The sequence below is a fragment of the Lagenorhynchus albirostris genome, chromosome 5 (genome assembly GCF_949774975.1).
Source record: "Lagenorhynchus albirostris chromosome 5, mLagAlb1.1, whole genome shotgun sequence".
In the NCBI taxonomy this organism is placed as follows: domain Eukaryota; kingdom Metazoa; phylum Chordata; class Mammalia; order Artiodactyla; family Delphinidae; genus Lagenorhynchus; species Lagenorhynchus albirostris.
In genome coordinates this window covers 145055734-145078590 of record NC_083099.1, presented here as the reverse complement: position 1 = coordinate 145078590, position 22857 = coordinate 145055734, and positions in this window count along the sequence as shown.

Here is a 22857-nt window from a genome sequence, read left to right as displayed (position 1 = left end):
ACAGAGTTATGGCCCCTCAGTCAATTCCCAGCCTTGAGCTAGTTTACAGACCCAGAACCCCTTGGATGAAGGTCCTTCCCTTGAGGAAGGACACTGGCCACCATCCAAAAGTTATACTGTTAATCTTTCTCCCAGTCTTTCCTCAAAGGAACATAGAGCCTTTTACCAGAGTAACTGTGCTTTGGGGAAAAGTAAATAATCAGACGTTTTGGGGGCTACTGGATAATAGATCTGAACTGATTCTGATTTCAGGAGAAGAAAACGTGGCCCCCCAGTCAGAGGAGGGGCTTACGGAAGTCAGGCGATCAATAGAGTTTTAGCTCAGGTCTGTCTCACATTGGGTCAGTGGGTCCCTGAACACAACCTGTGGTTACTTCTCCAGTTCCAGAAAGTATAATTGGAATAGACATACTTAGCAGCTGGCAGAATTCCCACATTGGTTCCCTGACCTGTGGAGTGGGGGCTATTATGCTGAGGAAGGCCAACTAGAAGCCATTAAAACTGCTTCTACCCAGGAAAATAGTAAATCATAGCAGTACCACATCCCTGGAGGGATGCAGAGATTAGTACCACCACCAAGGACCTGAAAGATGCAGGGGCAATGATTCCCACCACATCCTCATTCAACTCTCCCTGCTGGCCTCCGCAGAAGACAGACGGGTATTGGAGAATGGCAGTGAATTGTTGTAAGTTTACTGAGGAAGTAACCCCAGTAAAGGCCACAACAGTGAGAGGCCCGCGTACCACACACACACACACAAAATTACAACTTCCGACTGTTCATTGCCGGAATATAGAAACACAATTTCCTTGGGGGAAGGCGCTTACTGGCCTTGCATTCTGTGATTTTGTTAAGTTGCCATGTCAATTCTAGTAGCTTTTTAGTCGATTTCTTTAGTAGATTTTTAAGGTATGTAGTCATATTGTCTGTGCATAAAGACAAGTTCACTTCTTTCTTTCCAATCTGTATACTTTTCATTTCTTTTTCTTGGAGAAAGGCCAGGCTCAGGGCAAGGCTAGGCCTTTGAATACCGTGTTGAATAGAATGGTGAGTCTACTTTGATATTAATATACCAAGTTCATTTTTGCCTCTTTTCTTATCTTAAGAGGAGGACATTCAGCCTTTCACATTACACCGAAATTAGCTATGAGACTTTTGTGGCTATCTCTTATCAGGTTGAGGAAATTTCCTGCTATGCCTGGTTTCTAAGAGTTTTTATTACAAACAGCTGTTGAATTTTGGCACATGCTTTTCCTACATCTATTGAAATGATCACATTGTTCTTTAAAGACATTCTATTAATATAGTGAATTGCATTGTTAAATCTTTGAAAGTTAAATGAATCTAGCGTTTGTTGGAAATATCTCAACAAGTTTGATCAAATTTGAATTTGATCACGATACATTAAAAAAATACATTGCTGGATTTGATTTTGTTAAGGACTTGTTGAACTATGCTCATGAGGGATCCTGGCCTGTAGAAGAGTTTCTATTTTTTTTCCCCTTGATTCAGTTTGGTAATTTGTGTCTTTTAATGAATTTTTCCATTTCTTCTAAATTGTCAGTTTGGGGAGGAATAAAGATCTTTATAACATTCCCTTATCTTTTTAATACCTGCAAGGTCTGTAGTGCTGGACTTCTATTTTATTCCTGATATTGGTAATTTGTGTTTTTTCTTTTCATCAGTTTATCTGGATATTTCTCAATTTTATTAATATTTTCATTAAACCAGCTTTGGTTTCATTGATTTTTCTCTATTTTTTGGTATGTTTTCAATTCCATTGATATCTACTCTTTTCTTTTTAATTTTCTTCTTTCCACTTATTTTTGGTTTAATTTTTCTTTTTCTAGCTTCTTAAGAAGGAAATCTAGATCTTTGATTTTAGATTTTTTTCTGTTCTAATATAAGCACATAAAAAGCTATGTATTTTCCTCTAAACATTACTTAGCTCTACCACCTATTTTGACATTTTGGATTTTAATTTTCACTCATTACAAAATATTTTCTAATTTTCTTTTGATCTCTTCTTTGAGCAAAGTACTATTTAGAAGAACTGTTTAATTTCAGAATATTTGGGGATTTTTCAGATATCTTTTATTACTGACATCTAGATTTATTCCATTGTGGTCAGAGAATATACTCTGTATGATTTTACTCCTTTTAAATTTGTTGAGACTCATTTTATGGCCCAGCAGATGGTCTGTTTTTTTCCCTATCAATTATTGAGAGAGGTGTTGAAATCTTGACTATAATTGTGGGTGTGTTCATTTCTCTTTTCCATTCTGTCAGTTGTTTTTTTTTAGAAGATGTTGGGGGTAGGAGTTTATTAATTAATTAATTAATTTTTGCTGTGTTGGGTCTTCGTTTCTGTGCGAGGGCTTTCTCTAGTTGTGGCAAGCGGGGGCCACTCTTCATCGCGGTGCGCGGGCCTCTCACTATCGTGGCCTCTCCTGTTGCAGAGCACAGGCTCCAGACGCGCAGGCTCAGTAGTTGTGGCTTATGGGCCCAGTTGCTCCGCGGCATGTGGGATCCTCCCAGACCAGGGCTCAAACCCGTGTCCCCTGCGCTAGCAGGCAGATTCTCAACCACTGCGCCACCAGGGAAGCCCTCATTCTGTCAGTTTTTGATTCATGTTTTCTGAAGATTTTTTATTAGATGAATATTTCAGATTATGTCTTCTGATGAATTGACAATCTTATGATTAAGTAACACTCTTGTTTATTCCTCATAATATTGCTTGTCCTGAGTCTACTTTGTCTGATTTAATATAACAACTCAGTTTTCTTATGATTAGTATTTGCATGGTATACGTATTTTTTATCCTTCTATTTTGACCTACTTGTGTCTTTGAACTTAAAGTATGCTTCTTTAAATATTGTTGTAGCTTACATTTCTGTGCACCCTGATATCTCTGCCTTTTAGTAAGAGTGTTAGACCATTTCTATTTAATGTAATCATCAATATGTTTGAGATTAAATCTACCAATTTGCTAATTATTTTTTATTTGCCCCATCTATTCTTTCTTCTTTCTTCCCTTTTTTTTCTGCCTTATTATTATTATTATTATTATTTTGCAGTACGTGGGCTCTCACTGTTGTGGCCTCTCCCACTGCGGAGCACAGGCTCCAGACACACAGTCTCAGCGGCCACGGCTCAAGGTCCCAGCCGCTACGCGGCATGTGGGATCTTCCCGGACCAGAGCACAAACCCGTGTCCCCTGCATCGGCAGGCGGACTCTCAACCACTGCGCCACCAGGGAAGCCCTTTTTCGGCCTTATTTTTGACTGGGTATTTAATATTCTACTTTACCTCCTCTATTTGTTTATTGGCTATACATTTGTTTTTTTCCCCCTACGGTTGTGCTATGGTTTGAAATATACATCTTTTACTTTTTTCAATAATCCTGTGTCATATGTATTGTAATAAACTCATAACTGTGAACGTCCATGTCTCTCTCCTACCCTGTAGGCTGTTGCTGTTTTACATTTTATATGTATATATGTTATAAAACTCAAAGTACATTGTTCTTATTTTTACTTTAAACAGTGAATTATCTTAAGTAATTTTAAAATGAAAAAAATTCTTTTATATTTACCTACAGTACTCATTATTTTATGTAGATTTCAGTTTCCATCTGGTATAATTTTCCTTCCTTCTAAAGAACTTCCTTTTGCATTTCTTATAGGCACAGTTTTGCAGGTGAAGGATTCTCTTAGCTCCCCAACCGCTCAAGATAGTAAATCAGAAACAATATCGCATTCCAAAGGGGATGACAGAGAGTAGTACCACCATTAAAGACCTTAAATATGTAGGCTCCCTACCGTAGCTCCATTTAAATTCACCCCCGCAGCACCAGGTGGATCCTGGAGAGTGATTATAGTCCACCACGAGAGTAGCCCAGCAGTAACTCAAATGCAGCTGCTCTTCTGGGCATGGTATTGCTGCTAGAACAGATTGATAAGACCTCATGTACATGATGTGTGGCCACTGCTTTGATGAATGCGTTCTTTTCTATTTCAATTAGAGAGACTATCAGAAAAGCCTGTAATCATATGGGATGGACTGAAATACCCACTTATTGTTTTGCCTCAGGTTCTGTTAACTTTTCTGTCCTCTGTCGTAAGGACGTTGATCAGTTACATTGATGACGTCATGCTGACGTCATGCTGATCAGGCGCGACGAGAGAGCGGGATTCGGGATCAAGCCCATTCCATCTATAGCTGAGAATCACAGGCACTCAGAGAAATGTTTTGGTGTCTTGATAGGAGGGAGCACTTGTCTAGGGGACGACTGACCATGCAGAGGCAGAGCCTGTTGGACTCACCACGTCATAAAGCCACGTGTGCTCAGCAGCGGTCTTTCAAAAAATGGAAAAGAGGGGATGAGTCAGCTGCGTGAGAAGGTAGTGTTGACTCTCACGTCACCCCAGCAGTGACAGTGGTACCCCTCCCCCAGCTCACACCTATGTGGGAGAGGCTCTGTCGACCACATGCAGAAGGAGGGAAAGGTCTGAGCTTGGTTCACAGTGCAGTCAGCTCAGTGTGGGAGCCGGCTGAAAATGAGGGTGGCTGCACTCCAGCCAGAGGCAAGGACATCTCTGAAGGCCATGGAGGAGACAGCTACCCAGTGGGCAGTGCTCCAGGCACTTGGCCAGCCACTCTGTAGGGAAGGAGATGTGGCCAGATGAGAATATGTACAGATTCCCAGGCAGCAGGCACTGCATGGCTGTCTGGTCAGGAACCCCGAAGGAAAAGGCTGCAGGATCAGCGATGAGGATTCTGGGCTAGAGGCATGTGGATGGACTTTTGGGAGTGGACATGAAGTGTGAAGATTTTTGTATCACTCGTTAACACCCACCAGGAAACACTCACCACAGAAGAGGCTCTGTGACTCGGCCAGTAGACACCAGCCAGTTTTCACTATCAGTTACCCCAGAACCAGCGTGATGGGCACAGAAGTGGAATGAGCACAGGGCAGAGATGCAGGCCATAGTGGAGATGGACCCAGCAGGATGGATACTCACTTCCAAGGAAGATTCAGCTACCTCTGAATGTCCAACCTGCCAGCAACAGAGATCAGCACTGGGTCCCCGTTATTCCTCAGGAGACAACAGAACACTTGGCGGTGCGTCAGCCACATCGGGCTACGTCCGTCCTGGGAGAGCTTGGTGAATAGATCCTCCAGGCACAGTTTCACCTGCTCACAAGGCCTCAGCCACATGGTCCCCAGGCATGGAATCTCATGAGCATAGCATCCAACCAGGGGACCCACTTCACAGCGCAGGAGCGTGGGATTGGGCACATGACCATGGGGCCCACTGCTCCTCCCAGGGTCAGGCGGCCCCCCAGGAGGCTCGAACAGCTTTCTCAGGGCGAGCTGAAGCCCTGACGAGGAGGGACACTGAAAAGGGGAGTGCCCTCTTTCAGGAGGCAGCGTCTGTGCTGAATCAGAGACACTTACATGGCGCTGTGTCCCCAACAGGAAGAATACGTGGCCTCAGGAACTGAGGGTGTGAGCGGAAGTAGCCCCACCTACCATCGCTCCCTCTGGCCCATTGGAGGGTCTGGGGCTTCCTCTCCCTGCAACTCCGGACTCTACAGGGTTGAAGGTCCAGTCCCCAAAGGGTGCCATTGGACTAACAGGGCACATTGGATGGCTTATATCCAGGGTCCAGCAGACAAGAAAAGGAATCACCAGCTTGGCAGGGTAACTGGTGCTGATCACCAGAGAGCAGGACCACTTTCCCGCCATGGAGGCTGGGAAAGACACCTGTGATTCACTTGGTGCCTCTAGGCAGTCCCTTTCCCAGCCCTAGTTGTGAATGGACTCATGCACAAGGGCTCAGACTCCTCCAGAATGAAGGCTTGCATCACACCCCAGGGAAGCCGGGGAGACCTGCGGGTTGAAGGCTGCCCAGCGTGAGGGGACTCAGAAAGGATGGTGGAGGAGGGAGAGGACCAGGGTCTGTCATGGCGCTGAGACCTGCTGCAGCGATGGGGGCTGTGGTCCACCCCACTGACCCCTCCTCTAAGTGTCCGCCAGAAGCGAGGCCCGTGGGAAGCATGGAGGAGCTGGGCCCGTGCAGCGCAGGGCAGGCGGCCGTGGAGGGCGCGCTGGGGCAGCAGGAGTGACTGACGGCCCCCGGTGCCCTTGTCAGACCCCACGGTGCCCTGGCATGCTCTAGCCCAACGACTCAGCTTGTGGGAGCGGGTCGCTCCTGTGACGCACAGACTTTACGAAGAAGTGCACTGCCTCCCCCTCCTCCTCTTTCCCCCGCACCTTCCCCAGCCCCTCCACCCTTTATCTGTCACAGAGGTTTCCCCAGGACATCTCCTGCATCCTTTCTTGGTATCTGCTTCTTGAAAGACACTAACTAGCACCTCTTCTTTTTCTCAAATGGTAGCATCTTTTGTTAAGGCCAGCGATTTCCTTTGCTCGGTGTTTTTGCTGGAAATACGTGTAAGTGGTGCATGGCTTACAGTCATGTTAGGACTCAGATGGGCCCTGCTTGAGACTGGAGTGTGCTCCCATCAGCATTCCTCCACAGCCAGATGAAGGGGGACAGGTTACGGCGAGTTTCCGTGCGTAGGTTGAGATCCAGTATCCAGCGAGGGGCGCCAGGCAGCAGGAGCTGCAGACCGTCCCGGAAGGGAGTGGAGTCTGTGCCACTGAGGGCTACTAGTGCAGGTACAGTCCTGAGGCCTCCCCAGCTGCTGATGTGACCCAAATGCTGCCACCTCTCAGCAGAGACCTGCCCCAGGTCCGCCCTGCCTCTGGCCCTGGGTCCTGGGCTGGGGTTCCTCACAGGAGGAGAGCCTCAGACAGCCTCAGTGGGTCCTTACTGGCTTACCACTCACACAGAGACCTGGGCCACAGACAGCCTCTCCCTTGGCTTTTAGCCTGAACACATTTTTAAGGCGGGTGGGGAATTTCTAGCCCAGATAAGTTAAAGGGCTTCTGGTTGGGAGAGTTATTTATTTATTTATTTATTTTTGGCTGTGTTGGGTCTTCATTGCTGCGGGCGGGCTTTCTCTAGTTGCGGCGAGCAGGGGCTACTCTTTGTTGCAGTACACGAGCTTCTCATTGTGGTGGCTTCTCTCGTTGTGGAGCACAGGCTCTAGGCGCGTGGGCTTCAGTAGTTGCGGCACACAGGCTCAGTAGTTGTGGCTCACGGGCTCTAGAGCACAAGCTCAGTAGTTGTGGCACACGGGCTTAGTTGCTCTGCGGTCTGTGGGATCTTCCCGGACCAGGGCTCGAACCCGTGTCCCCTGCATTGGCAGGCGGATTCTCTACCACCACTGTGCCACCAGGGAAGCCCTGGTTGGGAGAGTTAGATATTGCTTTTCCAATTACTACTTTGTTTGAAATTCTCTCCCCAAACTTTACTGTCGGCTGTACAGTACTGTAAAATTACATTGTATTTATCTTTGCATGTATTCTCATTGAATGTATGGTAGGGCTTAATAAAATCATGTTTAGCAAATAAGAATAAGATAATCTGAGAGTCTCCTTCCTGCTTATCCAACCTGCAGAGGTCTGGACTGAGCAGTTACCAAAGGTGAGCGGTGAGAGGAGGGCTATGAAGAATACCTGCACGAAGAATAACGAGACACTCGGAGTTTGTAGAATTGGTTTACGATTCTGTTTCCTGTGAATGTTAACATAAGATTGTGCTGCTGAGAGGCCAAAGCAACAAATATTCTGACCCTGGGAACTACCGTGGAAGGGGAGCACACTTCCATGCAGATCTGTGTTCGCCCTTGTGGTCGGCGTGGCCTGCATCACCCATCAGTGGTCTGTCGGCTGCCCTGCAGGAGGCCAGAGGCCCCTCGAGCTCTTGAGAGCAGAGACCTGGTCTGCTCCGTCCCTCCCATTCTCACCATACAAAGCCTTTCTCTTCGTAGGTGTTGAATAACCATTGGGTGAACTAATGAATAGAAGGGGAATTTGGTTGACATGTTAGTGTGTGTTAGGACAGTTTCTGTATTGCCAGAGTACATATTTGAGATTCAAAACTGGGTGGAAGTGTGAAATTCCTCATGTAGAACAAAAATAGAACAAGTCAGCAAAAACCGAATCAGTGAAGCAGCTGGTTCCTGGAGCCTGGGGCCATCTGGACGCAGCAGCCTTCCTCGGTGGGGACGGGCCAAGCGGTGGGAAGGAGACACTGGCGCTCGGGAACGAGGGCTTTGTCACTAGTTTGCTGTGTGGCCTTCTCCTTGCTCCTTAGCTGCTTCATTTTACAATGAAACAGCTGGAATAAAGGAACAATACTTTCCTAGCCACCAAATTCCGTGATTTCCAGAGACAAGGAATCCTCAGCCTCAGGGTATAGAAAGCCTATTCCACCATCAAAAGCTCTGGCTGTTAGAAGGAGAAAAGGCAAGTGCTGCGAGCTTTTTTGCTCTTATATTTATATCACGAGCAGGGCTGGAAGACATGGGAGCAGAGTTCCCCCCACCCCGGCCTGATCTGGAGAGAAGCCTGCTCCAGGGTGGTAGAAAGAACGGCCACAGCCCTTTCTCCTTGGTGACCCAGAAGAAGACTTTTGTCCAGCTGGCTCTGTGGCACAGACTGAAATGGGGGAGAAGGAGTTAAGTGAGAGTTAGTTTGGATTTCTGGAGTCCAAGTCTTGCTGAGTTTCCAGCCCTAGGTGCCTGCTGGAAAAATGTAGCTGGGAGCCAGGTGACACAGCTGTGTGTGTGTTTGTTTTTGATGTTACCAGAGAAACAAGAGGGAAAAATACAAAAACAAAGTTTCCACAAAAACCCAAACTGACTTCAAAAAAAGTCTGTGTGCATGCAGAAAGAGAACCAGGCAGCCCAGTCTCCAATAACAGTGCGCTCTGTCCTGCCTCGGCCGTCCCCACCCCGTCCCACCCCAGCACACTCAGACACGGGAAGCGGGAAAGCAAGTTGGCTTCTCCACGTGGGCACGGCTGCCCTCTGCCTCAGTGCTGGGAGCAGTGCCATGACGTGAAGTAACTCTCAGCCACGGTCAGGAGAGACACACTGCTCTGACTGTGAGTGTTAGATTGCTAAGTGGATTAAACAGAACCACCCAGCCGCAGAGGACACTGGGCTGCGTTATTAAGTGGTTATGAATAGGTGGGGAGGGATTGCTATAGCAATTAGACATTAGGAATCAGAGGACCGGAAGGGAGGAAGCTGTGAACTTAAAGAAAAGGCAGAGCACCAGATGAGACACGGGCCAGCGGAGCTGTAACTCACCTCACAGGACCCGACGCCAGCTCTTTTGCAACTCAGGTCTTTCCAGAGTAGACGAGATGCCACGTACTGCCGGTGCCTTTTCCATGGCCTGGAATGGGGTGGGACCAGTCTTCTTCTAACAAGGCCCCAGAGGAAAGGGCAGTGCACACACAGCGTGCCGGGCAGGCATGCCAGTGGGTAGATCTTAGCTCTGCCGCCAGCGGGTCCCTCTGGGCAGTCACTGGCCTCTTGTCTACCTGTAAGATGCCCCCCAGCCCCAGCATGTACGCTTCCACCACTCCTGCACAACTGCCAGCATCACCACTGATGCGCTCCAAGGCAGCGCCCCTCGGAAAGACTCAGACGCGATGCCTGGCCTCAAGGCGCCCACCACACGGATGGTTGGCTTAGGTTCCAAGGCAGCACCCCTCGGAAAGACTCAGACGCGGTGCCTGGCCTCAAGGCGCCCACCACACGGATGGTTGGCTTAGGTTCCAAGGCGACGCTCCTCGGAAAGGCTCAGACGCGGTGCCTGGCCTCAAGGCGCCCACCACACGGATGGCTGGCTCAGGCTGGCTGGCTTCCTTCCTTCCAGATAAAAGTCATCATTTTAACCATTTTAAAGTGTACAATCCAGTGGTGCTTAGTACACTCCCAGTGTTTTAACAACCATCAGCTCCACCTAGTTCCAGAACATTCTCATCACCCCAAAAGGAAACCTTGTACGGGTGAAGCGGTGCTCCCTTCCCTACTCCTCCCCCCAAGCCCTGCCGACGTGCTTTCCATCTCTGTGGATTTGCTTCCGCTGGACAATTGATATACATTGACTCATACAATATGTGACCTCTGGCATCTGGATTCTTCCGCTGAGCATCATGTTTTCAAGGTTCATCCACATTATCAGTACATGATTCCTTTTTGTGGCTGACATCCCATGGTGTGGATATACTATTTTAATTATCCATTCAACCCTCTGATGGACATCGGGCTGTTCCCACCTTTGGGCTGTTGTGAATAATGCAGCAATGGCCGCCCTTTCCTTTGCAAGTTCTGTAATATTAGCTTCACTTCTCCCCATTTGCTGTGCAAGGGAAGCAGAGGTGGCCAGGAGGAACTATTTCACCCAGAACTGATTCTGGACAGGCGCCCAGGCAGGGCTGGAAGTACCCTCAGCACTCGGTGGACTTTCCACCACCAGCGAGGGGAATCCAAGGCTTGGGACCTACAAAGCTTCCCGGGGCTTCCGGGCTCAGGCCCATGTGACTTCCGGCAGGGGCGGGACTTCCCTCCCAGGAGCCCGCCTGACCGGGGCCCACGTGACTTGTGACTTCCGGTGGGGGCGTGTGCTTCCGCTTCCCTGGTGAGGAGATGCTGGCTTCCTTCCAGGTGGGAGGCCTCTTGAGGGTATTTAGGGTCGGATGCCCCGTGGGAGTTACGGGGATGTGCTTCTCCTAAGCTGCTCCCCTCATCTCAGGCTGGGCCCCGGGGTCGCTTCTTGGTGGTCCCGGGCAACACCGCAGATGAGGGTTGTTTCGGGCTTATTAAGGCCAGTAATTGAAAAGCAGTGAGAAAGGGTGATAAAGCCGCAGCGGGCCGTGCAGAAGCAGCGGGAAAAGGACCAGCGGAAGGTTGGTGGTGACATCAGAGCCTAGGGCTTAGCCGTGAAGAGTTAGAGCCGTTATCCAAAGGTTGAGGACAGTTGTCGAGGGCCTGGTTGTTCATCTGCGCCCTTCTCGTGGTTGAACTGACGATGAATCTCATAAAGCAATGAGGGATTCATATTAAAATGTTGGCCCCACTTGGTTCTCTTTCCTCCAAATTTGCATTTGCCTCTTTTGCAGAGTGGGTGAAGAGGGGACTCAGGGAATGTCACCTTAGCGCTCCTCAGTAGAACCTGCTACAAGTGGACTACGTACATGTTTTCTGTGTGGGGGGCAGTTGTGTCTAGAGGACCGTGCTTATTGACCAGAGTACACTTGCATTGTTCCGTTGCCGTGGAGCTGAGTCATCTAATTTCACCCCTAGCACTCCACACTTGAAACCCAGATCTCAGACAATGTACCATTCTGGAAAACCAGAACCAGGGTCCATGCTGTATACAGCTGGGAGTTAGGGAAATTCCTGCCTGGTTTGGGAAAAACGTACGAATGTCTTACAACAACCAAAATAGGGGTCATGTAGAGGGCCTAAAGAGGTATGGGAAGGGGAAAGGGCGGGTGGAGGTGAGCGGTCCCCACCGAGGCAAGGTCTATATTGACAGCTCCTTGGGCGGTTTAAGGGTGAGGGAGAGTCAAGCGCAGCTCTGAGACTGAGCCTGGGGCCTCTGGGAACCAGGACAGAATTAAGAAAGTCAGAAAGGAGGGAAAGCATTGGCATAAAGGGGAGAGTGTGAGGGGATGCTCTCCACCCGATAGCAGCCTGAATGCGAGAGCTGGTGACTTGCTCTGTCAGAGCAGATGCTCTCCAGTCCCCAGGGATGGGGCAGGAGGTCCTCATGTTCCTCCCAGCGTTTGAACTGCCTTTCCCACGGCCTCCATTTATCCAAATCTTGACCACCTTTCAAGACCAAAAAATGATTCCTGCATGAAAACTCTTCCTGATATCATCCAAATTTATGTGCCACCCCCCTCCCTTGAGATAACGCACAGGATTCAGCAGAAGTAGATCCGTAAAAAGGCAACTAGCATTAATTTTAAATTGAATAGAGTTGCGTTGATATCCGTAAATGTTTCCACTGGGACAGGTCATCCGTCCTTCTTGGGTCAGAAGTGAAGACTTTCCGCTGGAAGTTCCCAGAGGACCCAGCCAGCCGGGGGCGGGTATGTGTGTTCTGTACCCCATCCAGAATGATTCACTGTGGTCTCCCGGTGACCCATTTTCTACTGTGAGCTTTGGCTGAGTGGATTCTCATGATAATTCTTTCTCACCATGGGCACCTCATCACTGAAGAAGCAAGGCTAAGTGAAGCAGTAGCTGGAAACTCTGAGCTTCACAACGCCATTTTTGAGGGTGGGAAAAGGGAATTGGAAAGGAAAAGGCAGGTCCCGCAATACTGTGGCATTACCTGGTTGCTTTTCTCCTCCAAAACTAAGTAGTTTCCGCCATGTCTTCCTAGAACCACAAGTCCTGTGACAAGAGGGAGAAAGGAGCCTGGGTGGGTGGGGAGGCGACTTGCCCAGTGAGCGGTGAGTCCAGGGCTGGAAGCGAAGGGCTCTTACTTTTTTTTTTTTTTTGTGGTACGCGGGCCCCTCACTGTTGTGGCCTCTCCCGTTGCGGAGCACAGGCTCCGGACGCGCAGGCTTAGCAGCCATGGCTCACGGGCCCAGCCGCTCCGCGGCATGTGGGATCTTCCCGGACCGGGGCACGAACCCGTGTCCCCTGCATCGGCAGGCGGACTCTCAACCACTGCGCCACCAGGGAAGCCCGAAGGGCTCTTACTTTTAAGCCACATGGCTGTTCTGTCAGGGAAAGTTAGGTGCTTCCTCTCCCCCAGGATCATTAATTCGTAGGTGTGACTTTTTAACAAATGCCTTTATCCACACGACCCCTTTGACCTTCAGAGAATTCCAGTATGAGGTGTTCCGGCTCTCTGTCTACCCATCTGTGCCCTGGTGTGTTTCACAGAGCGCTTGGAGGGCTGAAGTTGGGGTGGGAACTTGACTTTTAATTGATCACTATCAAGCACTCCCTTTAGAAATATAAAACATTCTGTTAATTTTTCAAAATTTATAATATGGTACATATTACTCTGCAAAGCAAGTACTATGAATAACAACAATATTCTGATATTTTTGAGGTGGCCACATATGAGAAAAAGAACAAAAATGAGAGATAAGTAAAAACACTGAAGGATGGGGGAGGTCAGGAAAGCACTGATGTTCTCACACCCCAACTTGCAGCCTTTGGTTACTTAAAACTTGGAAATAAAGCAAGACGGTGAGTGCTGTGTCCTCTCAGTGTCATTCTGGGGTGTTGTTCAGCCAGCGCACCCCACGGTCATTTAGGTCTGTGTCCTTGTGCACCTGTACTTGACATCACCCTTCACCAAGGGCTCGGGTTCTGTGATGTCTCATGCCGGCGCGCAGGTTCTTTCCAGGACAGACGCAAATAATCTGTGTTTGGTTGAAAGTGTCGAAAATAATCAGTATCTAGGCTGCGAGAAACAAAGAGCTTTATTTGGGGGGTCCTGAGAATTGCAATTCTGGGGACACAGGTTGGGTAAAAGCGAAAGAGTGTGCTGGGGAAGAAAAAGAGTCAGGGGCTCCTAAAGCCAAAAGGCCACGAGGTCCTTAAAGTTGCCCAGTGAGACCTGTGATTGACATAAGTCAGGAAACATTTGTCCTGAGGAATCAGGAGTGATTTTAGGGTGAGGGACCAGTGAGTGTCTTGAGTTTCTGTCAGATGTCCTGGATGCGTTTGTTGGGTCAATAAGTGGTCAAAAAGTCAGATTCCATCCGGGCTGAGACGGGCACGAGCCCCACTTCCTCAGTGGCTTCCCGGCTTATTTAGAGCAACACCGACTCCATTGTGATTTTCCTTCCGCAAAAGGGTAACTGTTTTGTGCCCGTCTCACTATATCAGTAAGCAGTGTTGTGGTTGGACCTGTCCTTGTGTTTCTTATTATAATTGCAAGATGTCTTTTTTCAGCAATAACTATCAGGAAACTTTGGAAGAGTCAAGACTTATTACTTACAGGACCTGGAAATTGCACAGTTCACCTGGGGCTACATGGCAAGGTTGTGGGTAGAGAGAGCATGTGTGGGCCTGGGGTTCTGCTTTTACTGGGGTCTAGGATGGAGGCCCAGGGTTTCTTGGGCTCACTCTTTATTGATGAATTTAAAACATAAGAGTGACAATTTGAAGAGTGGTAAGAGAAAAGCGGGAGGCCCAAAGGGTCAGGTAGCTATTGAAAACCAAGCACGACCTCTAAGAAAAGGAGCCTCTGTGGGTGATGGTGGGTTGGGGAAGGAGCCTCTGTGGGTGATGGTGGGCTGGGGAAGGAGCCTCCTTGGGTGATGGTGGGCTGGGGAAGGAGCCTCTGTGGGTGACGGTGGGCTGGGGAAGGAGGCCTGGCTCTTCATCTCTAGTCTGTGGCCGGCAGCGTGTTTATTCGAGACAGCAGGCTTCGAAGGGGATGCCTTGCCTTGGCGATCAAAGCTAAAGTCAGGCACTCAAATTACAAAAAAGGTTAAAAAACCCAACTGTCAGGGTTTCCACTGCAATAACTCTAAAGGTTATGGTTTGACTCCTAGGATGTAACTCGGCACGCTCATCTCAGAGAGCCCGTCCTCATGGACAGACCATCCCTGCTCCTGCAAGGACTGTCTGAAACAGCCCTACCCTCTCTCTCTTCTCGCCAGCGAGGTGGAGAGAAGCTCCGCCATGTCTTCATCCTCTATTCGTGTGAGAGGCATGTCACTGTATTTTGACAGTGAGGATGGGTAGGTCCCCGAGGAGCCTTTGCAGCTGCAGATGAGGGCGGCAAGGCCAGGTCACCCACTCCCCACGTCCCGGGATGCGAGGACCAGCCTGGGGCAGAGAAGCCCTACCTGCTTTCATCCGGACGTGTTCTGGGCACACAGACAAGTATCCAGGCCGTGATGACGGGTCAGACCTCTCCCTGGGCGAGCGAGGAAAGCCCAGCCAGAAATGGGAAAGCCTTGTTCTTTCTAGGAAGGGATGGTAGTTCTGGGCACGAGAGTGAGTGTCTTGAGGGAAGGCGTGGAGGAAAGCTCACGGACAGAAATTCTAATGCCCTTCTTCCTTCCACCGAGACCCCGGCCTGGTGGGGAACACAGCCCCAGCTCTCAAGGTGCTGTAGTCCTGGTGACAGAACTAAGACGCAAACACTGAGTACTTTTCTCTTTAATGTAACACAAAGGGAGAAACTACGGTTTTGAAAATTGGCTGCCCTTTAGCTGATAGCTCAAAGAAGGATGGGAAGTTTCCTCTGAGGAAAGACTCCTCTGTGGTTGGGGTCTCCTTCCCGGCGGCGTAGGGTGTGGAGGAGACCCCTGCCCACCTAGGCCCTGGCGGTCTGCGTGGAAGAGGGGTGGGCTGCATAGAGGGCCGGGGCCCTTGGAGAGAAGAGACGGGAGTGAGGCTTCCGGGCACGAGGAAGGCGCCAGGGCTTGGGGGCCGGTTCCCAGGGCAGGCAGTCCTTTACCCTGGTCTCCAGATGTCTGGGGCCATCATGGGCACCCAGCCCCATTCAAGGGTGCGCTCGGGTCTGAGGCAGCGACCAGCCTGGGGGCGCCCCACCCTTCACCCTCTGCCCCTCCCCAAAGTGGGCAGGGTGGTTCCTGCCCCAGCGAGACTTACAGTCTCCTGGGGCCATTAGACAAGTAATAAACAGAACCCACCGGGCGATAAACCCACTGTTCCAGGCCCTGTGGCGGCACTGCTGCCCCAGCAGGCGTGTGCTGCGTGTGTGACGGTGTCTGCGAGGCGTGCCTGGCAGCACAGCAACGGTGCAGACCCCAGGTGGGCGCGGGCCCTTCCCCCGGCCAGCCCCTCGCCAGGCTGGGGTCTGTCCCGTCACCGCCCGCGGAGCCCCCTTCCGCCTCCAGCCCCTGGGCTCTCGCTCTGGCTGCTCTGTGATGCTGTCTGTTCACTTAAGCTTTCCCATCTGTGTGACCAAACTGGGAAGACCAAATTCTAACCATAAATGGAAACATTTCGAGGGGGCCCCAGACAACTGCCAAGTGACTTGGGCGATGACTAAGCAGCGAGGGAAGGAAAGACGTTTCGTGGCCCAGAAGCACCGGCTCTCTTTCTGGAGGATGGGGCAGAGGGACAGCGTGTGAGTCACATGACACGAGCTGCAGAGATTCCGCAGGGAGCGCCTTCTAGTAAAGGCTGTGTCGGAAGACTGTCAGTTGGTAAAAGGAAATCTCAGGTTTGGCCTCTCTAGAGTCAGTTGAAGGTTAATGAAAAAGCACTTTCTTTTACAAAGTTAAGACTGCGTGAAGTTGGCAAAAATCAAAGCAAAGCTGTTCCTACGTGGACTTGGACGTGGTATTTTTGTCCATTCCACAACCAAGCACCAACAGATATGGTCAATTTAATGAAGAACAGGCAAGAGAAGTAATTGCTTAGTTTTTGTTTTTTTTAAAAAGTTTTTCATCTGTTGCCACGTGGACTCAGCTTTTTAGTTGCAAAATGGCATTTTCTTTCTTTCTTTGTTTCCCATTTCTCCCAGTTTTCTGTCTAGAATTCTACAATAGTACAGCACAGCACTGATATGGTCACTGATCTCTTAGAGAACAATTTGTATAAACATGAGCCAGTGACGAAACTGTGTGAAAAGAGCCATAGGCTGGGGAAAAGCGGAGGCCTGTGGGGCAGGCGCCGCTAACTCCTAGCAGAGTGGCGCGTTTCTGGGCTTCTCCAGGTGGATGTCCGTCAGGCCAGCGCGTGTTCGCAAGGTGGGCGTGCGGGTGGAGCCACCAGAGGGGGGCCTCCTGGCGTGAGCTGCAGCCTCTCTGTCGCCCCTGAGGACCACCGAGGGTCTCAGAGCGGCAAGTGGCCAGAGAGTCACAGCGGAGGTCAGGAAGGCACAGAGCACCTCCTCGGTGAACAGGGGACCCCCACCCAAGGGGCAGCTCGTGCTGGGCTGCACAGGTAACGAGGGGCAGGTCTGGGACTTGAACCTAGGCCCACTGCGTGTTCACGCAGCGCGTGGCGACACGCCCTTCCCCCGCCTCCTTCCACGTGGCTGGGCTCTGGCCGTGGACCGTGAGAACGTGACGGCTGCTCTTCCCGCCCTGGCGTGTGAACGTCCTCCGTGCGGGCCCCACGCCCCTCTTCCCTGTCGCCCGCCTGGGTGCGGAGGGCTCCAGTGACCGATCCCGAGGCGCCAGCGGGGGCAGCGCCACCCGAGGGGAGGATCTGACTCCCTGAGTGAACCCACAGGTCAGCTTGCTCTGAACTGTGGCAGGAACAGCGGTAAGCCCTTACGAGCTGAGTTGCTGAGATGTTACCCACCTGTTAGTCACCTGTGACGGTGCTCAGCTTCCCGCAGCTGGCCTGAGAGCTCCTGCCACTACGCCCCCTGCCCCCCAGGCTCCGGATGTGACTGGGTCCTGAGCTCTGGCCTGCTGAGGCTCGGTGCCACAGAGGACGCATCAGACGATGTGAAAGCTGATGTTTCTGCCGAGCCCAAGATGCAGTAGAAGAGGAACTCTCGGGTGAGGGTCCAGATCACCAAGCGCAAGTCTCGCGCCCGGTGGCTGAGCCCTGAGGATGCGTCCACACTCACACACTGTCTTGGACAGGTCCAGGGTGGGGTGGGGAGGTCTGCAGAAGCCGTTTCTCTGGGGGCAGCTGCTGCGGGGCCTTCACCTGGGTGAGCCTGCTTGCTGGGGGCTCAGCCAAACCGCTGCACAGGGCAGAGGGGGCAGAGGGCTGGGCTGGGGACACAGAGGGGACCCTCGCAGGGAAGGGGGGAAAGGAACGCGTGTGTTTGGGCCAGACGTGGGCCGTGTGGGCGAGGAAGCTGGCAGTCCCTCTGAAGTCCTGCCAGAGGGCACCTGGGGCGGGGAGAGGGCTCCAGCTGAGACAAACCCAGGGACAGACTGACTTCTGGGGCTCTGGGCTCTGGGGCATCAGGGTGGCTGAGGGAACAGTGCTCCATCCCGTCACCGGACGTGGGCCAGTAGGGGCTGGGCGTCGGCTGGTGCCTTTGGAGTCCTTTCCCACCGTGCACTGCTTCGTTCTGTCTGAGCAGAGCTGACACTGCAGGCCTCACGCCCACGCTCTCCTGCAGGATGCCACGCTGATACGTGGATTCAGCTGGATTTCTATATTTAAGCAGTGAAACATTTTAAAAGCTTTTTTTCTACAGCATCAAAGACTACATGATCCTTAAGGATAAATGTAAGAAAATAGCTGCAAAGGCCAAACCCACTGAAAACTAAAAATCACTGCTGATAAATACGGAAGACTTAAAAGGTAGGGAAATAGACCGTACTCATGGAGTGGGAGACTCAATATTATTAAGCTTAGAGTTTTTCCCAAACTAATCTTTAGATTTCATGTGATCTCAGCCGAACCCACCAGGCTAAGTAGACATTGAAAAGTTTGTTCTAAAATTTATATGGAAATTCAAAATCATCTTTAATGGAAGAACAAAGTTGGAGGCTTTAAACCACTTGATTTTAAGACTTACTATAAAGATATATTAATTTTAACATATATAATATGTATCATAGATCATAGTTAGCATAAATAATTAATTTAATGTACATTAAAACCACAGTGAGATTCCACTGAAATCCCACGAGTTTGTCTATAGTTAAAAATACTGACAGTACTCCCAACTGTGGGTGAGGGCAAGTGAACTCACACATTGACTGTGGGAGTTTCAAGTGGTGTGGCCACTTGGAAAACTGACAATTTTGTATAAAGTTAAATTTACACTTCCCTGGTGACCCCGCTTTTCCACCTCTGAGTGTTTCCTCCAGAAAAATAAAAACACATGTCTTCACAAAGATTTTTGCAAGCATGTTCACATCAGCTTTATTCGTGACAGTGGAAAAGTGGAAACACCCCGAGCCGGTCAAGGAGAGAGGCTGGTCGGTTCCACACTGTGGTCACGGCTCCACCATCAGACCACCAGCTCCTGACACGTGACAGCCCGTGGTGTGCGGGAGAAGTCAGACACCGAGGGATGTGTGCCGTGCGAGTCTGTTCCTGTGAATTCTAGAACAGGCAAAGCCATATTTAGTGACTGAGAGCAGACGAGTGGGGACCTGGGCGGGCGGGGGGACAGATGCGTCCTGTGCCTGAGCGTGGCCGGCATACGCTGCGCGCATTTGTAAAAGGTCATGAGACCGTACACTTTATATACGTACTCTTTGCTTTGTGTGAATTGTACGCCACTAAGGTTGATCATGAAACTTATAAGGAAGGCACCAGTGTTTGTACAGTACAAGTGAGGTCTGCCTGCCCTTTGCTGAGCAACGGTGGCGGAGACCCAGCCACATCGTGGCATCCTGTAGGGATTTGAGGGGGAGGCAAGCCATAGTCCTGCGGTCTTGCATCTTTTGCCAGACACACACTACATTTTTCCCTAAGGATTGTGGGGCGGAAGAGAGGGAGTAACCATAGAGCTGGGAGGAAAGGGGCGGGGGTAGGGAGAAGGAGTCGGGATGCTGGGCCCAGGATGTCACGGCTCTTTGGGAGAGAAGGGCCGGCGTTTTCTGCTGGAAGCCCTCACTCTGGGGGCCCATGTCCTGCGACTCCCGACTGCAGGGGTGCTGGATCCAGGTGCCCCCACTCTGGCTCCCACCCCCCCCGACTTCAGCCACAGCCACATCTGGTACCACAAACCTCTTCCACTCGGACAGAAGCGGGAATTGCACAGAACTTCACGTCCGCCAATATTTATTATATTAGAAATTAAAACAGAAATTTAAAAAATCCATTTATTGATCCATTTCAAATTTAAAAGGATAAACCCCTTGCATGTTAACATAAATAACACACTTTAAATGAAAAACCTATATTTTCAAAAAAAAACAAAACCAAACCCTGTGGGAGGAGTGGCACTCTGGTTCACTTGTACAAGACTGTAACATCCGGAAGAAAGCTGGATTCTCAGACCTGCTTCTGTCTTCAAACTCTCCTGATAGGTTGTTTTGGGTAAAATCTGTGACGGAAGTCTGGCCTCATACACGCATGGAGCTGGAGGAAAACTATTCTGAGAATCTTTTCAGATAGCTGTGGGTACTCTTTGACATGACACCAAAACCTAATAAAAGGTCACTTCTTGACGGTTTGTTGCAGTGTGGGATCTGAACATATATGTGTGAGAGAAGGAGAATGAAGAAGGGAAACATCATTATCAAAACAGGTTTGGGGGCTTCCCTGGTGGTCCAGTGGCTAAGACTCTGCACTCCCAACGCACAGGGCCCGGGTTCAATCCCTGGGCAGGAAATTAGATCCCGCATGCCGCAACTAAGACCTGGCACAGCCAAATAAATAAATATTTATTTATTAAAAAAAAACAAACAGGTTTGGCCTCACAGACCCCCTGAAAGGATCTCGGGAGCCCCTAGGATCCCCAGGCCACACTGAGAACCACCATGATAGGTCATCAGAGGGGAGGAAATATTCTCTGGGAAAGTTGGACCTGACGGAGCATCAGTGGGGCTGGAGAATCGATATTCCTATGAGACTCCCGGTGAGTCTTGTGATCAGCTGGCTTCAGGACTCACTGCTGCGGGGAGCAGACATTTAAGGAGCCCTGTGGAGACACGATAAGGAAGGAGCAGGTGGGACATCACACCCCCACCTCACAGCCCTACACCCTCATTCACCCACCATGGAGCCTCCCAGCCAAGCCCAGAGCTGGACTCAGAGTGTTTCCTAACGGTCAGACCCCGGCAGTGACCAGACCACAGTGTTTATTCTCTTACTTAGTTTGGCTCCTCTATAGCACCATCAGGGAGGACGCAGATCCTGTCTCCCTGCTCTGTCACCCTCTATATAACAGTTACCTCATGGTTCATGATGACTGCTGGAGCTGCTGCCCTCACATCTGCATCCCAGGACAGAAGCAAGAAACGTCAGGGAGGGACCCGAGGGAGCTCTTACTGGAAAATTCGATTTCCTCCCAGTGACCTCTGTGATGTTCCCATATTTCCACTGACAGCTCATGGGCCACTAGCTGCAAGAGAGGCTGACACATGTTATCTTCAAGTGGCTGCTGTCCCGAACACCCAGGAGGAAGGGCAGGATAGGTGTGGGGTAAGCAGCAGCCTCACCCTCCACCATGTGCTCTGCTGGATGAGGCTGCCTAGCTGGGAGCTCCAGGGCCCCTTTCACCTAGCCTCGGGGAGCCTCAGGCTGGTTCCCTGACTTGGCCTTGACTCCGGTCCCGAGCACCCTCTGTAGGACACAGGTAACCAGCCTCCACTCCGCCTGAGCCCGGGGGCTTGTCTAGAGTCCCCACAGCTCCCTGCGAGACCCTCCCCCATGCCAGCCTGAGCACCAGTTGGGCTGTCTGGCATGGTCAGCGGGCCCTGAGCCCCTGGCCTTCCTGCTGTCTCTACGTTTTGAAGGTGAGTCAGGGCCCTCCCCATCATGTCCCCAGACCCCCATCCCTCCCAGTAGCACCCCACACCAGAAGGCAGACCGCTGAGCTCCATTTTTCAGGGGAAGAAGAATAAGAAAGGGAGAGGGAGAGGGAGGGGGCAGTGGGCGGGGCCCGGAGGATCACCCCATCCGGTCCGGGGGCTGGCGGCTGGCTTTCCACGGGAAGCCTGCGTGCCAGCCAGTCTGGCAGGCCTGAGGGGTTCCAGATGTGGGCCTCCGCGTGACTCACGGAGTGGCTGGACTGCATTAGGCTGTCCCCAGGGACGCCCTGTGCAGCCAGGGAGGGAGCCCGGCCGCCTGTCCTGCACATCCTGCGTCCATCCCTCTGCGCTGGGATTCGCCCCACTCGCAGCTACCAGCGCAGCCTCGGAAAGCTCCAGGCCGCGCACCCCAGCCGGTTTCCTCCCGCGGTCCTTGAGCGCCCCCGGCAGCCCCGTGCAGCACGCCTCGGGGCGGGGGAGGGACTAGCGGAGGGGGCTCAGGGCCCAGGGCGTTGCAGCTGTCTTTGCCCGGGGGAGGGCTGCAGGCGAGGTGCATCTGCGGATCTGCGTGGGTTAAGGATGCACAGGCCTCGGTGAGCCTCTTGCGTTAGGGGTCACTGACGGCCTGTCAGGGCGAAGCTGGGAGTAAACTCAGAACCACGCCGTCCGGGACCCCTCCTGACTCTGCGCTCCTGCGCACAGGTGTCCAGAGCTCCGCCTGGCCCCAGGGTCCCCCAGGCCACCTCCACAGCGGACAGGGCCTGTCCACCCTTGGGAGCTCGCAGCACTTTAGGGGCCCGGGGTCTCCCCAACGTCAGCCAGAGGCTTTGTTCTACCTGTTGAATGGCTGGGAAGGGGGTTCTGTGTAAAATCGGGTGGAGACCGATGGAGGCCCCACGCCCCTCCTCTCCCCGTCTGACCCCGTCCCGCCTCCTCAGGCACAGCTGAGGCCCATCTGTCCCTCCTTTGGACCCCGGGGGGAGGCTCCCTGCCGCCTTCTGGGACCAGGCCAGCTTTGGCCTGGCCACCCCCCTGCCTGTCACCTGCTTTGTCCCTCCCTCAGCTCCCCGCCTGCAGCCCACGGCAGAGGTATTGTCACTCTTCTTTTTTGCTGAACAGCCCCCGCCCTGGGCCACCTGGTTTCCAAGCCTGGGGGTGTCTGATGGGAAGGCTGACGAGAGGGACCCTCTCCAGCCCTCTGAGTTGGAGCCTGGCCCGTGTCCTACACGGTCCCCGTGCCAGCCTGGGGGGCCGGGCTGTGGGGTGGTGCTGTGGCAGGGGCTGGACCTCCACGTGACCTGTGCAGCCCCTGGGAAAAGATGCTCCAGGTGGCCCAGGGCAAGGCCGCTGTTCCTGACTGAGGGACCCTGCCCTGTTGCCTGGAGCAAGTGGGCAGAGAGCTCTGTCCTGCCGGTGTGTTCATAGAGCCTGCCGGGCACGGTGACCCTGGCATCCGCTTTTCTGTCCACTCTGAGAGCATTGCCCCTTCATTCTGAGCTGGGGGCCGGGCCCTACGCCCTCTTTTCCAGGTCACCCACTGAGTGGACGTTGACGGGTTAACCTTGA